This window comes from Pagrus major, chromosome 1 (genome assembly GCF_040436345.1).
Source record: "Pagrus major chromosome 1, Pma_NU_1.0".
NCBI classification, from domain to species: domain Eukaryota; kingdom Metazoa; phylum Chordata; class Actinopteri; order Spariformes; family Sparidae; genus Pagrus; species Pagrus major.
The window spans coordinates 36,803,091-36,818,819 of record NC_133215.1 but is presented as its reverse complement, the minus strand read 5'-3'; the positions used below and the strand labels follow the sequence as shown (position 1 = coordinate 36,818,819).

At 40.0% G+C, this 15,729-nt stretch overlaps 1 pseudogene; it reads left to right on the top strand.

Annotated features, from left to right (window-relative positions):
* The first annotated feature begins 4,448 nt into the window (after positions 1-4,448).
* On the top strand, positions 4,449-7,556 carry LOC141004021 (uncharacterized; annotated as a pseudogene).
* Positions 7,557-15,729: the final 8,173 nt, after the last annotated feature.

Genomic DNA, 15,729 nt, shown 5'->3' with positions numbered 1-15,729 from the left:
GTGTGTGTGTGTGCATGTGTGTGAACAGGCAAGGTGTCCTTGAATGGCTGGATGGTGAGATAGAGGGCGTTTGTTTGAACAGCCAAGAAGCAGAGGAGGTGACACAGAGGGGGGTTGGACACAACGGGGCCAGTAATAGAGGAGGTGTGTGTGTGTGTGTGTGTGTGTGTGTGTGTGTGTGTGTAATGTAAGTAGACTTGATATGAAGCGGCATGATGTGTATAGTAGAGACAGTAAGAGTGAAAGATTGTGATAAAGGAAAAAAAAGGGTTAATAGAGGAAGGGAGAGTGTGTGAGGGATAAACGGCGTAGGTGTGTGTGTGCATGTGTGTGTGTGTGTGTGTGTTTGTGTGGGGGGGGGGGGGGGATGGGGATGAAGGAGTGACAAAGAGAGAGATGAAAGTAAAGATGGAGGGCAGATGATGAGGCCCCTTCGATGAAGATGCCATACCCGAACAGATGCCAGCTGTTCCACTGTGTGTGTGAGAGACAGTGTGTGTGAGTGTATGCAATCATCCTCATGCTGTTATGAGCTCATTACAGGAACAGATCTGAAAAGATTGTTGATGATGATAGAGATGTGTAATGATGATGATGATAATGATGATGATAACATGATGATCATAACAACAATATCTGCCAATCTCAGCCTGATTTCACTCTGATGCAGGAGACTATCTCAGGTTAAGATGGCAGTAAAGAAACTGCTCTAGTCTGCTAATTCACACCAATGAATCATCATCAGATTTGTGTTGAAGTTTTGGTGCTATTAGAAGGAATAAATGAGAGTATGGTTCTGACAATATCTAAACCACATTTCTACAAATGATAATGTCGTATATTCTGTGGCGATGCTGATGAAGATGTTTGAAAAGAAACTCCGCCGACACTGTCTTAGTTGTATAACAAATTTATTACAATAAGTTCAGTATCGTAAACAAGTAACACGTTACTTGGAGAGCCTCCGGCCGAATAATGAGAAAACTCTCTCGAACATATACAGACAGCTCCTTATATACCGAGCTTGTTCTGGTCAAACACTTAGTTACCACATATGGTTTAGGAGAGGGACAGATAAGAATAGAAACACCTCTTTTACGAAGCCACCATATGTCTCTCCACCTCTGACCCAGGACTTCCAGGACCCTGCTGACCTACCATTTGGTATATGTTTACCTTGACCAGCTCAAGTCAGGAAGGCCCAAACAACAACTAACATTCCAATATACTCTCCTAATACAAACCATCTATATAAATATGCTGCATCTAACAGCAGACACCTCAATAACCACATTCTTCATAAATCTTGTTGCTTTAATGAAGACAGAAAGACCTTTTGGAAATTATCTACCATGTATACCATGTATAATACCATTCCGGGTGTGAAAAATCCATAAAAGCATGTGCTGTTTTCAGACATTTCACAAACTGAACTAAACTGTAAGAGGTCACATGAAAAACATGTGTACTATTATGAACCTGCATATATTGAGCTTGTGGTTTTCAGATATTTCACACATGAAATGTGAAAACATAAGTTAACGTAATTTCCCATGTGAAACACATTCTAGTTAAATATTTTGCTCATTGAAAGCTGCAGATGCCTATATGAATTTATCGCTTGTAAATTGCATTTCTATAAATTCACATGTGCTTTTCCCTTAGTAATTTCTCTTTCTGCCTGTACACTGTAATGCTGCACTATAACAAGAACACTGGGAAATGTACAGTTACTGGCTGGCAGCAATTAGCTAGTAAGTTGCTGTAATACATTCTACAGTATGCTTACTGTAAATTAAATCACCCTACCTGTACAATAATTACTGTAATAACAATTACAGTAATAATCACAGCACTGTAATTATTATTACAGTAACAGGGTGCTGTATTTTTTATCACAGCAAATAGTAGACTACTGTAAGGCATTACTGCATTAATTTTATTAATGTAAATTAATAACTGTAAAGTAATTATAAACTGTAAAATGAAGACACTGTTTTTGTCATAAAAAATCTCATTTATTTAAACATTCAACATTTAAAATTTGAACAAACAGGCACTAAATAGATTTTATTTTGTAAACAATAACACTATAGCTGGGTTTCCATTCAAATGTAGTGCAAATTGAACCAAATTTAGATAAATTTGGCAAAAGAAATGCAAATTAATGCCTGTTTCCATTCTCACCTGGACCTTGGAAGCGCACTTACTCTGCTCTGGATTTATCCTGACAAAAAATCTGTAAATACAAAAGACATCATAAATTACCCCAGCCAAGGAGAGAAACTTGGTTAAAGTGATAAAATTAAAGTGAAAAATTGTTTTGATGCACAACTTGCTTGCTTAATGCTTGTAGTAGTTTCAGTACTTTCAGTGTTCCCTGGTTTCCAAAAAGGACTATTTTCTAACTATTTTCTAACACTATATCACCACATAGCAGTGGTCCGGTCTCATATTCAACTTACAGTAAAGGGTGACAGTGGCAGTGCTATGGCAGAAAATAGTTCCACCATTTTCAAAGCCAGGGGGCTCAAAAGACTGTTGAAAGTGAAAACAAAACAAATGTGTGTTGTGCATCCTTCAAAACAATTTTTAAGTTTTCTATCACCTCTCAAAATCGTGTTGTTTTCTGGTCTGAAATACCAGATTTGTTTGTTTTTTCTAGGTTCTGTCTCAAATAAGCAAAATCACTTGTTCCCATCCCTAGTGAAGAATATCAACAACAAATATGTGCTGACCTCTGGATAAATTCCAGTGATGTGGCTGCCTCCTCTAGATATTCAGTGTTGAACACAGTATGACCTAAAGGAATGGTCACTCAGTTTGAGGACAACTCTACCCTCAATGGAGAGCATCCATTGCTCCCAGAATGGACTCTCCTGAAAAGATATCAATAATCAATGTCCAGCAGCTGGTGCAATGGTTGGTCCTAACACTTGACATTTGTAAAACTTCCATTTTATTAAGATTATCATATTCATACGATCAGTGAATGGGAATGACTCATTACTGCTAGTGTGAGTGCAAGACTCAATATATGTGCAAATCTTTGTGAGAGGTGAGATATTATTTCTCATACATGTTTTCATAAACAGGACTTAAGTGACACCCTTGACACCACAGTTAGACTTTTGATGTAAATGTGATCCTTACAGGGGTACTTCATCTATAAAGCAAATCTGTATCAAGTAATCACCATGTGCTGCCTTTAATCCCTGACAAAGAAAGTTTTACTCACAAGCCTGTATGGTAAACTCATATTCCAAAAAAATGAAATCCATCTCTGATCCAGTGGGTAAGAACAGGGTCCATGCTTCTACAACAACAAAACTTCTGATAGTGTTTTGCTGTTGTTGAAGCATGGAGCCTCTTTTTTCCTCCACTGGATCAGCTACAGCTAGTGATTTTTGGAATCTACCATGAAGCTTGTAATTAAAACTTTCTTTGTCTGGGATTCAAGGCAGCACACAGTGACTACTTTATACAAATATGCGTTATAATGTTGTAATTTTTTTTGTATTCTTCTTGGGAGCAGAAGGATAGTTATACTTCATACTCTTATCTCTCAATTGTAAACATTGATACAAGTCTTGTGTTCAGTTGCAGAGTATTGCTGTGTTACTTTCCTGGCTGGAAGTCTCACTCATGCAGTTTTATGTTACCTCATGTTCACTGACTCTTTAGTGTCAAAATTGGTTTTCTATGTCATTATAACTGCCCTTAAAAAGTGTTGAACTCAACTTGATGCAACCTGCCGACACCCTGAGCCAACAGGTGAGCCTATTGACCCATGAAAAGCTGCCAGTCGATACCAACACACACCTAAGGTTCACAGGCTGGAGGGGTGAGATTAGATGGAAACCTAACAAGTGACTGTCTTGTAGCTAACATGTCTAACTCTGCCCATACTTGGGATTTTAGACAAAGAAATGGGAAGGAGAGACATAAGATAGTGAAGATAATGACAGTCTCTCAAGCTCACACATCTCCCAGGACACAGAAGGACAAACAGAAAGATAAGCAGACTGACAAGCAGTATAACAACCTCACATACATGACGAGCCTCTGCTTGTCTTCCCTCAGGATTTAGATACATACAGAGATAGACAGAAGAGTTGAAAGACAGAAGGAAGAGCAGTATGATGAAAGCCTCATTACAGAGTCTGTTGGTGTGTTATGACATTTTATCATGTGCTTTTAAAACATAAAATAAAAACAAGATGGAGGCTGCACTAGAGATTCCCAAATGCTACAATGTCCATTACACCCAGCAATAGATACGTTTTGCACAAAAACATCAAACTGACATTTTTCTATCACCAGAGCCTCTCCAGCAGTGGAATGAAGGTTATTGGGACAATAGACTAAAAAGAGTTTATCCCATTGGGGGTATAAATATCATTTTTTGATCCAGTATATTGTGTACAAGTTGGCACGGGGGCCGAAAGATGCTTCAGCTTGACTTTGACAACAGAGACGACTGTGTACATCCTGTTTATAACCAACAGTCAACCTTGTTTTCATTTAGACAAGACTTGTACAAGACACTGATTTGCTCAAAGAGTAACCACACACAAGTTGAAGTTGAGTTGTAATCACACATGTAAATAAAAAGAACAATTAATGCTTTAGTAATTTGTGTTTTCCATTTTGGTGGCTTCTTGTCATTGTTTTAGTTGTGGTTCTTCTATTTCCTGTTTTATTTTGAAGTTATATCCTCCTATAGCCCTTTGTCCGTTTTCCCACCAGTTTTGCACCTCACCTATGTTCTATCAGTTAATGACCCCTTGTTTATTTAAGTCCTTGTCTTCCCCTCTCTCTTTGTCAGTTCATCTGTTTCTCCACATCAGTCCTGTGTCTATCATCGGTTTCCTGTCTCCACCTCATGTCTGACCTGCAATTGCAGCCTGTGTCCTCGTGTATTCCTGGTTTGTACTTTGCTTTTTGGCCAGTACTTTGTTTTGATTTTGTCTCTTGGTTTTCTCCGGTTTTGTTATCTGTCTTCATTTTTGGATTTTTGAATTCACGGACTTTGGTTTTCAGCTTTATGTAATGAAGCTTGCTTTTTGTTCCTTACCTGCCTGCTTGTGCACCTCACATTTGCGTCCCTTTTTGTGTTTTTGTGTTGTCTGTATTGTTTAATTCCACAGGTGTGGTTCCGAAACGTGACTGGGATGCTGTTGGGAATTGGCATTAACATGTGTCTTGGTGGATCCAAACACCAGTAGACAGCTCTAATGTAAGTGTAAACAACCACCCATCAAACCACTTGTTGAGGTGGTCCGGGATGCATTTGAGCACATGTAGGTTGTAGTGTAAACGCTAATGCGACCTGATGCATCCCCATCAAGATTGTCATCAATGTAGGACATGATGGTTGTTATGTCTGATTTCCATGTGCTTCACTGTATTGTAAATAAAATGTTTTATCTCTCTTACCCGCCAGTGTTCACAGATGTTTGTGAACGCACCATCTATTCAAACTGAATTCATTTTGTAACTAGTAACCACAATATCACCATACATCCTTAAATGTTGTGCGAGTTGCTGAGTAGGAGAAACTTAAACTTTGGCAAATTCTAAATAATCTGTGCCAAATTCTAAATAATCTGTGCCCTCTTGTAAATTAAAAATTAAAATAGGTCTATATTAAGATAAAATTAGAGGATTATTTGATATTTCTGTTTAATTAAACAATTCAAGTGTAAATTATATCATAATGTTATATAACATGCAAAATAAGGCAGAATCTAAATTGGCAGATGATATGCTTTGACGTATAAGGTTCACTGTAGTGGACAGATGTATTTTCAGTTGTAAAAAAAGCATTAAAAATAATATTAATCATATTGTTATTATTATTATTATTAGTAGTAGTATTATTATTATCACTATTATTATTATAATTATATACAATTATTTCTAACACAGTATGTAGTTTTCAGAGAATACAAATATTCTACTTGGCACATGTTTTCTTTCCACCAACATCATTTTGTCTAAGGGAAAGAAGCTGTGAAACTGCTGCTGGTAAGTCAGAAAGTAAATATAGATCCAGTGTGTAGGCATTCTGTGAGTAAGGTTAGTTGAAATATTTAATCGTGTCTAGATATCTTTTGAATAAATTCTTGTGAAACTGTTGATGATGAGTGGTTATTAGCTAGTTTCGGCCAACTCAGGTGTGGTGAATAGGCTTGATTGCTGGGCAGAGCTAACCCTGCATGAGGTAAATCTAGCACATATGGGCTAGTCACTACAGCGTCAGCTGCAGCGTCAGGACAGCCAAACAAAGACTTAGGGAGTCTCTCTGCGGGAGTCTATCGAGGAAGTCCAAGTAACTCACTGTCCACCACAGATCGCAGCCATGAGTCCTACCCAATCCCAGTCAGCACAAGATTTCACCGCAGACCCACTGGAGAGCCTCGTCCCACTTGTCCGTCCTCATTCTCCTCGACCTATCTGCTGCGTTTGACACAGTCAACCACCAAATCCTCCTCTCCACTCTCGCTGAACTTGGCAACGGTGGCTCTGCTCTAACCTGGTTCATATCATACCTGACAAATCGCACCTTTCAGGTCAAGTGAAATGGCTCCTTGTCCAAACCCTGCTTTCTGGAAACTGGTGTTCCTCAAGGCTCAGTACTAGGACCACTTCTGTTTTCACGATACACTAGATCACTAGGCTCTGCAATCAAATCACATGGATTCTCTTACCACTGTTATGCAGACGACACCCAAATGTTCCTCTCTTTTCCCCTCATCCTCCGACATCCAGGTTGCAACGCACATCTCGGAATGTCTGGCAGACATCTCCGTTTGGACAACTGCGCACCACTTCAAGCTCAACGTTCATAAAACTGAACCACTCTTCATCCCGGGGAAAGACTGCCCTCACATGGACTGTCAGTCACTGTCGAGGACATCACAGTATCGCCTTCATCGACTGCAAGGAACCTGGGCGTAATCCTTGACGACGGACTATTCTGCACGCCCAACATCACTGTTGTGGCCCGATCCTGCAGATTTGCCCTCTATAATATCTGCAGGATCTGGTCTTTCCTCACAAAGGACGCAACGTAACTCCTGGTCCAAGCACTGATCATCTCCCGTGTGGACTACTGCAACTCGCTCTTGGCTGGACTCCCAACCTCTGCGATCAAACCGTTGCAGCGCCTCGTTTTCAATCTACCCAAATTCTCCCATGTGACCCCCCTCCTCCGTGACCTCCACTGGCTTCCTGTTGCAGCCCGCATCCGATTCAAGACGATGGTACTGGCCTTCAAGGCCGTCAACAGAACTGCACCCATCTACCTCCAAACACTGGTCAGACCACACGTCCCAGCGCGAGCACTTCGCTCCACTTCATCTGCTGGCTGGCTGGTACCGCAAACGCTGAGAGCAATCAAAGGTCGCTCAGCGAAGTCACGACTCTTCTCTGTTCTGGCGCCTCAGTGGTGGAATGAACTCCCAACCAATGTCAGGACAGCAGAGTCACTCGCCATCTTCCACAAAAGACTCAAGACTCACTTGTTCAGACTTCACCTCGACTCCACATAGCATGACTCACAATTCATCACATATTACATGGAGTAAAATTTTTGCACACCTGTGTGATAGTATTTTGAGTGATGTCTGTCTGTAAAGTGACCTGATTAGTCCACATGGGTGTACCAACCTATTTAAGATGGTTTCCTCTGTTGTCTTGTAAGGCAACCTGATGAAGGTCTTTGTACTGAAACATTATTAAAATTAATTCTTGATTGCAAGTGAGGTGAACAGTGTGTTGCACACACACACACACACACACACACTAAATTTAATTTAAGAAATGTTAATTAGTGAAGAACTTGGGGAAAGTTCAAGGGGTCAGCAGAATTTTGAATATTCATGTAAATGTCTCTGTAATCTGGGCAGCAATAGTGAAATATTATATTCTGGACCAAATTTATCATTGACATGAAAATATTGGTATTGGTATGAAAATACCAAAAAGACTAAATCAATCCAAGTGGATGGTGTTTTAGTTTTGAAGAAATAATAGTCAACCTGACTGAAAGCCTCTCTGCCAGCCAGCATCCTCTACACAGACTGAAAAAATCTGCCTGCATGGCGTCACAGCACTACAACAAAACACTGACCATAGATCAAGTTTACAACACACAGTAAATCGTACCACCCTCTACAGTTACATTTATTAAATCACCAAATTCTATTGGCCATGAACTTGTGGCAGATTAACATAGCCCTCCCGACACACACACACACACACACACACACACACACACACACATACATTTGTCTTTTGGAGGGAAACAAATATTTGTAGGTCATAAAACGGGGCGTTTGTAGTGGCAGGTTTATGGGACAACTGCTGCTGGTTAAAGTGAGGCATTTCAGACTGATGCTCAGTGTGATGCTACGCTTGTATGCACGTTGGCAGAAATCTATGAGAACAAAAACATTCATTTAAAACAAATAATATACACATTTTTATAGTGCTATCAAATGTTGGATCCCTATAAATTGTTAATGTAGTGGAATTTTGTGTGTACATGTCTACATTAACAAGTATTTAACATAATTATTTTTAAAAATGTTTTTCATACTATTTTACATATTTAATTAAAAGTGAAAAACATAGGATTAATGATGTGAATTTCCATATTTTATAGCCACAATATTGCTATGTGATACAAATAAAAAAATATTTAGCACCCACCAGACAGGCTAATTGGGCTGTGGTACTAAAGCAAACCATTTATTTAAAAAGTTTAAGTTTGATAATCACATCAGTTTTGACACAGTCAACATATTCAGTCAAAAAATCAAAAATCAAAAAATTTCCATGTGAGGAAATAGAATATTTGCAGTTCACATAATGCAGATGAAATTCATATATGTTTTAGAGAGTGATTAGAGATCCAATCATCTCTAAAGCATTTGACATGCAGGAGGGCCATACAAAAATAGATTAAAAAATAAATGGCATTGTGAATGTTGTCATTGACATGTAAGATGTGTTGATTGTTTCACGTCAAACCTTGGCTTCAGTAACAGGAATGAAAACATTCCACCATAAAAACTGCCAGTAGCTGCCAGTAGCCTCTGAGCGGCAGAGTGAGTTAAGTCTATTCCCAGCTAACATTAACCAGTAAAGATGAAAAGGCAGCAAAAAATCCCTTCATTAATCATTCACCCCTCTTAGGGTATCTTTGTAATGTATTTACAGTTCAGCCTGTTAAACTTGGCAAGCATGTCCTGCATCCACAACACCTGCAGGAAACGAAAGCTTGCTTAGTTGCATTTTTATAGCCGAGTCTATTAGATGATCTTCTGGCTGCACTAAAACTTAACTCACAATTATTGTTTCCAATGCACAAGTACATGAATAAAATCATTAATAACATCATTCTAATCATTTGTGTGTATTACTTAATGCGCCACAATTACAACCATCACATGCATGGTATCGCCTACATAGTTCAATGTTTGTCTGACTGCCATATCTGAATTATGAACACACTTAAACACATAACTACACCTCTGGGTTTAAAGTGTGCTCCTGTTCTGTGGCAGTCATCTGTTAAGTCTGTATTGCTATGTTTTCATCTTCCTGCTGTTGGTGTGATGTCAGGTTATAGATGACTTTGTTTGAATCCTGTGAGAATCAAACACTGGGAAAGCACAGACACTAAATGTGGCCATTTATCAAACCTTATTGAATGTATATACACAAAATCAAGACTAGCTTCATGAACTGCCCCCTTAGGCTGCACTGTTCATTTTACCTTACAGTAGCATTTTATCTTATTGGTTTGGAAAGACAAAGTGTCTTGCAAATAACTGTGTAGTTGTCATTGGCACTATTTATAATAAAAGTAAAGTCAAAGGGGTCCAATTGTTATGCTTCAGTTCTAAAAAAATGTTAAGCTGAACATGCTAAAATGTGTAACGTGTCTAAAGCACACAATTCAAAATATATAGAGAGAGGTTTGCATAAACAATTAAATTATGAATAAATATTTGCTCGAATTTGAATGGAGGTTTTCTTTCAAGAAAATTCCTCTTGAATAACAGCTTTTCACCTCAACATAACCAACCTTCGAAACATTCACTGAAATGAGTATTTTCAATGCGATCCCTGATTACATAGTCTGTCAAAAAATATATATTAGAAACTGACTTAAAATTTACCCACACATCCTGAAAACTTTTTTTGGAGGCTGCTGTTGCAGCATAACAGTGACAGGTGTATCAGACCTTTGTTGTATGGTTGCAGTTTAGTGAGGTATATGAAAACATTGTAGTTTACTACTACTACTTTACTGTAACTTCAGTAATGCCTGTTGTAAAATAATAAATAAATGAACCTTGAAGGTTGAAATGGTAGAGCATCTTTAGTAAATAACAGAGAGCCATTAGATTCAACATTAAATGGCTTGTTAATTTGGACATTTCTTCCAAGTAGAGCGATGCTAGGTGTACTTCCTTCTGCTGATTATTTAAGACTGCAGCTGTACGAGTCAACATGAAACATGTTCTTATTTTATTTTAATCTGATAAGTAGACTGGAGACATGAAGTGTATCCTTGTGGAAAGCAGCTAGTTATGCTGACAGTAAGCTCCACAAAGCTTGTTCTCTTGCTCTACTTTTCTTTCTTAAATATATTTTGGGATGATGGTAAGCTTTTTCAAAGCTGCAAGAACACCTCTGAAAACACAAGTATCTAAGGGTTACACCCCTGAAGCTGTCTACCAATATATGAGGGGTCAGTACTTCACTTTAAGTAAAATCTACCAAAAACTCAAGTTTTATTTAATTGAAGCCAATGAAATCATCTACCAAGAGGATGGGAAAATGTATCTTGTCTTGTCCAGTAAACTTCGGTCTTTTGGCTAAAGACAAAGTGGAATAAGGCAGAGCTGTGATGTCAGTGTCAGTGATGAAGAAAAAGAAACAGCTTTAGAAATGAAAATGTTTCACCTTGTGACATATTTTTCCATTTTTCTTTCTCCAGAATGGGCTGTCATTATTCCATCTAATGATAATTTAAAGATTGGCTGCCAAAACCAGAATTTAACCCTACGTTTAACCTCCAAAAGTTACCTCTATAAAGTTGTTTTGAAAGTTGTCAAATGGGGTACCTTGGCACAGTTTCCTGAGGTCATCGATAAGGTAAAAATTAGCTCAATATTATCCCACCAAACATGATTCCAATTGAATTGAATTGTCAATCAAATATAATAAAAGAAACAAAAAATGCTCACAGATCCACATGAGGGCAAAAGAAGAGAGTGTTAGTGCCTGGAAGAGATGCACTTGCAGCATCAAGCAAGTACATGAGGCTCTCTCGATTCTCAAAAAATAAAAATACACTTAAATAGCTACAGGCTCATCCAGCAACAGGCAAGTTATATAACATAAGATCTTGTAGTGTAATATAACCATATAACCATAAATAAGTAGTTAGTGGTTAATGACAACTGGTAAAACATACTGAGATATTAAAGAATCTAATCAAAATGTGAGTGAATCATAAATGAATGGTTAAAACATCTATTGCTCTGCACTAGTTGATTGAACATGCACCTATTGATTGAATTGATGATTAAACTACTGAATTGTGTTACTTTAGAGTGAAATATAACCACAAATGAAAGATTGAAATCATGTGATTAAATATACCACACTTTTATTATTGTTGTTAAAAGAGATGCAGCTTGGACTTTCCCGGCATCAGAGATCTGAGGGCGCCGCGATGGCAAAGTTTTGCCAAGATGGGAAGATCAAGTGGCACCGCGGTGTAGAGTTTTGTCAAGCAGGGAAGATCAGAGAAATGCCGTGTTTTTGCCTTGTGCAGGAAAATAAATAATAATTAATTTAAATAATAATTATTTAAAATATACAAAATAATGAGCCAGGATTGGACAAACCATGGTGCCCAGCCCCCGAATTAGTGAATATAAGGAGTATGTTTTGTATTAAGAATTTTGGTCTTATCAGATGAACTTTTGTCTTCATGATCTCATGTTTTAATTGTCGCCAATTAAACATTACTGCACTCAGCTTTGGAGGACTCCTGGAGATTATTTCCTTTTTTATTGGTGACTTTTTGAAACTCTGAAAAACCTTTTTGAACTAACAAAGATTAAGAAGTCGATACACGACAATCTCATCAACAGAGAATAGCCACGAGAAGCATCGATTGAAGATAATTATTCATTTGTTATGTAATACAACAAATATTGAATTCCTTCTCCTCAAGGCTGTTATGATATTGACTATTATGTGCATTACAGTAGACTGAGGATATATGAGATATTGTTGCAAATGTATAAATGTGAATGTGAACAGTTTAAAAGACTAGTGTAAAGTGTTTATACCAGATCCTCTCCTAAGAAAACATTTTAAGCAAATGTAAACAATGTATAGCTGGTGATTGTTTTGTGTAAGGCAATAGTTGGACATCAGATACCATAAAAAATTTCAGGCATAGACTTTGTTCAGAGGAATATTATTACATTTCATAAAAGTATGCCTAAAACATTTGCAGTCAATCACAATTATGAAACCAGAACCAACCAACCTGGTTTCACTAAATGGTGTATAATTAACACACCAAAGTTTTGGGGCATTTTTTGCTTTTCGTGTGTCGTTTGGCACCATTCAGGCTAAGTCCCATTTTCTACTTTTACCCTTATTCCTCGTTTCTGAGTGTCCCTCAGAAGTTACAGAGAAGAGAAGAATTACAAGGGGTAGGGTTTGAAATGCCCCCCAATGAAATGAGACAACCTTTCATGACCCTCATATGTCATCAGCTGTTGTTGTTGGGGCTTATGTACACGGACATGTTTTTCCAATATGCTGATGTTTCAGCTGTGGTGATTTATCGTGTGTTACTGTGGCAATTCTGTTATTATCTGTTATGGTCATTAGCCATTGATGGAGATCAAAAGCATGGATGCTCGCGATTCATTCACAACTTCATGCTTTATTCAAGCCATCAAAATGTTTTTTTAAAAATAACACTGCTTCATCACTGGGCTTTATAGGCTAACATTACCAACCCATGCACCTACTCTGCCTGTCTGCACTGACATTAGGGGAGCGGTACCAAGGTGTAGTGCTAAGTCACAGGGGCAAGGGGTTTATTGGCACTGGAACTTTGTCTCTACTGACTTTAATGGCATCTGTGCAGTGGCATTTTGGGCTTCTCCATGCTCTTTCATTCTCTATCTGCGTCATGTGTTTGAGTCGTTCCTGATCATTGAGTTTTAAACATGCTAGATGGCACTTTCACGCTCATGCCAAACAGTGCCCCTCTAATCTCATCATCATCACAGATTAGTGGGCTGCATAGAGCTGACCATAGCACAGCCGGTGTCTCTGCCTTTGCCTATGCTTGGTGTTTCTAAAATGTTGCTGCTACCCCAACAACAAACCCTGGGTTACCAGCGACCTAAAGGCCCTACTCAATGAGAAAAAGAGGGCCTTTAGGTCAGGGGACCGAGCAGAGCTCAAGTGTGTTCAAAGAGAACTCAAACACAGCATCAGGAAGAGCGAGGACAACTACAGGAGAAAACTGGAATACAAACTGAAGAACAACAACATGTATGTATGGAGTGGGATGAGAGAGATAACCGGCTTCCAGAGGAAAGGTGGAGGAGCAGCTGAGGGAAATGAACAACGAGCAAACAAGTTCAACCAGTTTTTCAACAGATTTGACTCCAGCTCCCCCACCCCCAGCAGCCTCCCTGCTGCTCCTCTGAGCAACCACTCCAGGAAACAGCCCCACGCCAGCCCCCACAGCAGACACCAGCTATCACCACCTCCTTCACCACCACCCCCCACCCCCCTGCTGTCACCCACCTCAGAGTCTCTCACACCCCCCTCCCCAGGACACTTGCACACCCCCCACTGCCCCCTACCACCTCCTGCAGCAGACACCATGCTGCACCACCCCTCACCCCCCTGCTGTCACCCACCACAGACCCTGCCACACCCCCCACCCCCCAGACCAGGCTTAACATCACAGCCAGCCAGGTGAAGAAAGAGCTGGAGAGGCTCAAGCAGAGGAAAGCTGCCTGACCGGTCTGCATCAGCCCTTGCGTGCTGAAGGCCTGTGCCAGCCAGCTCTGTGGAGTTCTTCAGCACCTCTTCAACCTGAGCCCCCACCTTCAGAGAGTGCCAGTGCTTTGGAAAACATCCTGCCTCGTCCCAGTGTCCAAAGAAGGACATCCTGTGGCACTGGATGACTACAGGCCGATCGCACTGACCTCTCACATCATGAAGGTCACGGAGAGGCCGGTTCTATAGACCCATAGTGTGCCCATCACAGGACTCCCTACAGTTTGCATATCAGCCCCATGTTGGGGTAGATGATGCAATCATATACCTGCTGCAGGAAGCCTACTCCTCCCTGGATAGACCCAACACCACTGTCCACGTCATGTTCTTCGACTTCTCCAGCGCCTTCAACACCATCCAGCCCAGGCTGCTGAAGGCCAAACTGGAGAACATGCAGGTGGATTCTCTCCTCGTCTCATGGGTTGATGACTATCTGACGGGCAGACCGCAGTTTGTGAGATTACAGAACTGTGTGTCTGACCATCTGATCGGCAACATCGGCGCCCCCCAGGGAACTGTACTGTCTCCCTTCCTCTTCACCACCTACACTGCAGACTTTAAGTACCGCACTGAGTTGTGTCATCTGCAGAAATTCTCTGATGACACGGCCATTGTGGGGCGTGTACAGGGTGGGAGGGAGGTTGAGTACAGGTACCTGGTCGGCAATTTTGTTAAGTGGTGTGGGGAGAACCACCTGCAGCTGAACGTGGCGAAGACGAAAGAGATGGTGGTGGACTTCAGGAGGAACAAGCCCCCCCCTCTCCTGTCTGCATCGGGGGGACAGATGTTGACATTGTGGACTCATACAAATATCTGGGTGTGGTGCTGGACAATAAACTGGAGTGGTCTATAAACACGGAGGCAGTCTACAAAAAGGGCCTGAGTCAACTTTACTTCCTGAGGAGGCTTAGGTCCTTTAATGTCTGCAACCGGATGCTCCAGATGTTTTATCAGTCTGTTGTTGTGAGCACCATCTTCTTCGCTGTGGTGTCCTGGGGTGTGGGCATCAAAACAAAGGACGCCAAGAGACTGAACAAACTCCTAAAGAAGGCAGTGTCTGTTGTTGGCTCTAAGCTTGTCACCCCGGAGGAGGTGGCGGAGGACAGGATGCTGGCAAAACTGCTGGCTGTCATGGACAATGTCTCTCACCCCCTCCACAAAACTCTGGACAAGCTTAAGAGCAGCTTCAGCAACAGACTCCTTCAACCCCGCTGCTTAAAAGAACGACACAGGAAATCATTCCTACCTGGTGCCATCAGACTTTACAACGCACACTCCAAAACACACAAATAATCTTAAATTATTACTACTGTAGTTAAATTATTATTACTGTATATAAAACTGCACCTTATTCTCTTGCACCTTATGTTCCACTTTACTCCTCAATATCGTTGAGCATTTTTTTATTTTATTACCTCAGTATTTTATTCTATTCTATAACTACCTAAGCATTTTATTGTATATAGTACTTTATTGTTTTTTGTATGTTGTATACAGTACTTTATTGTTCTTGTGTATATTGTATACAGTACTTTATTGTTCTTGTGTATATTGTATATAGTACTTTATTGTTCTTTTGTATATTGTATATAGTACTTTATT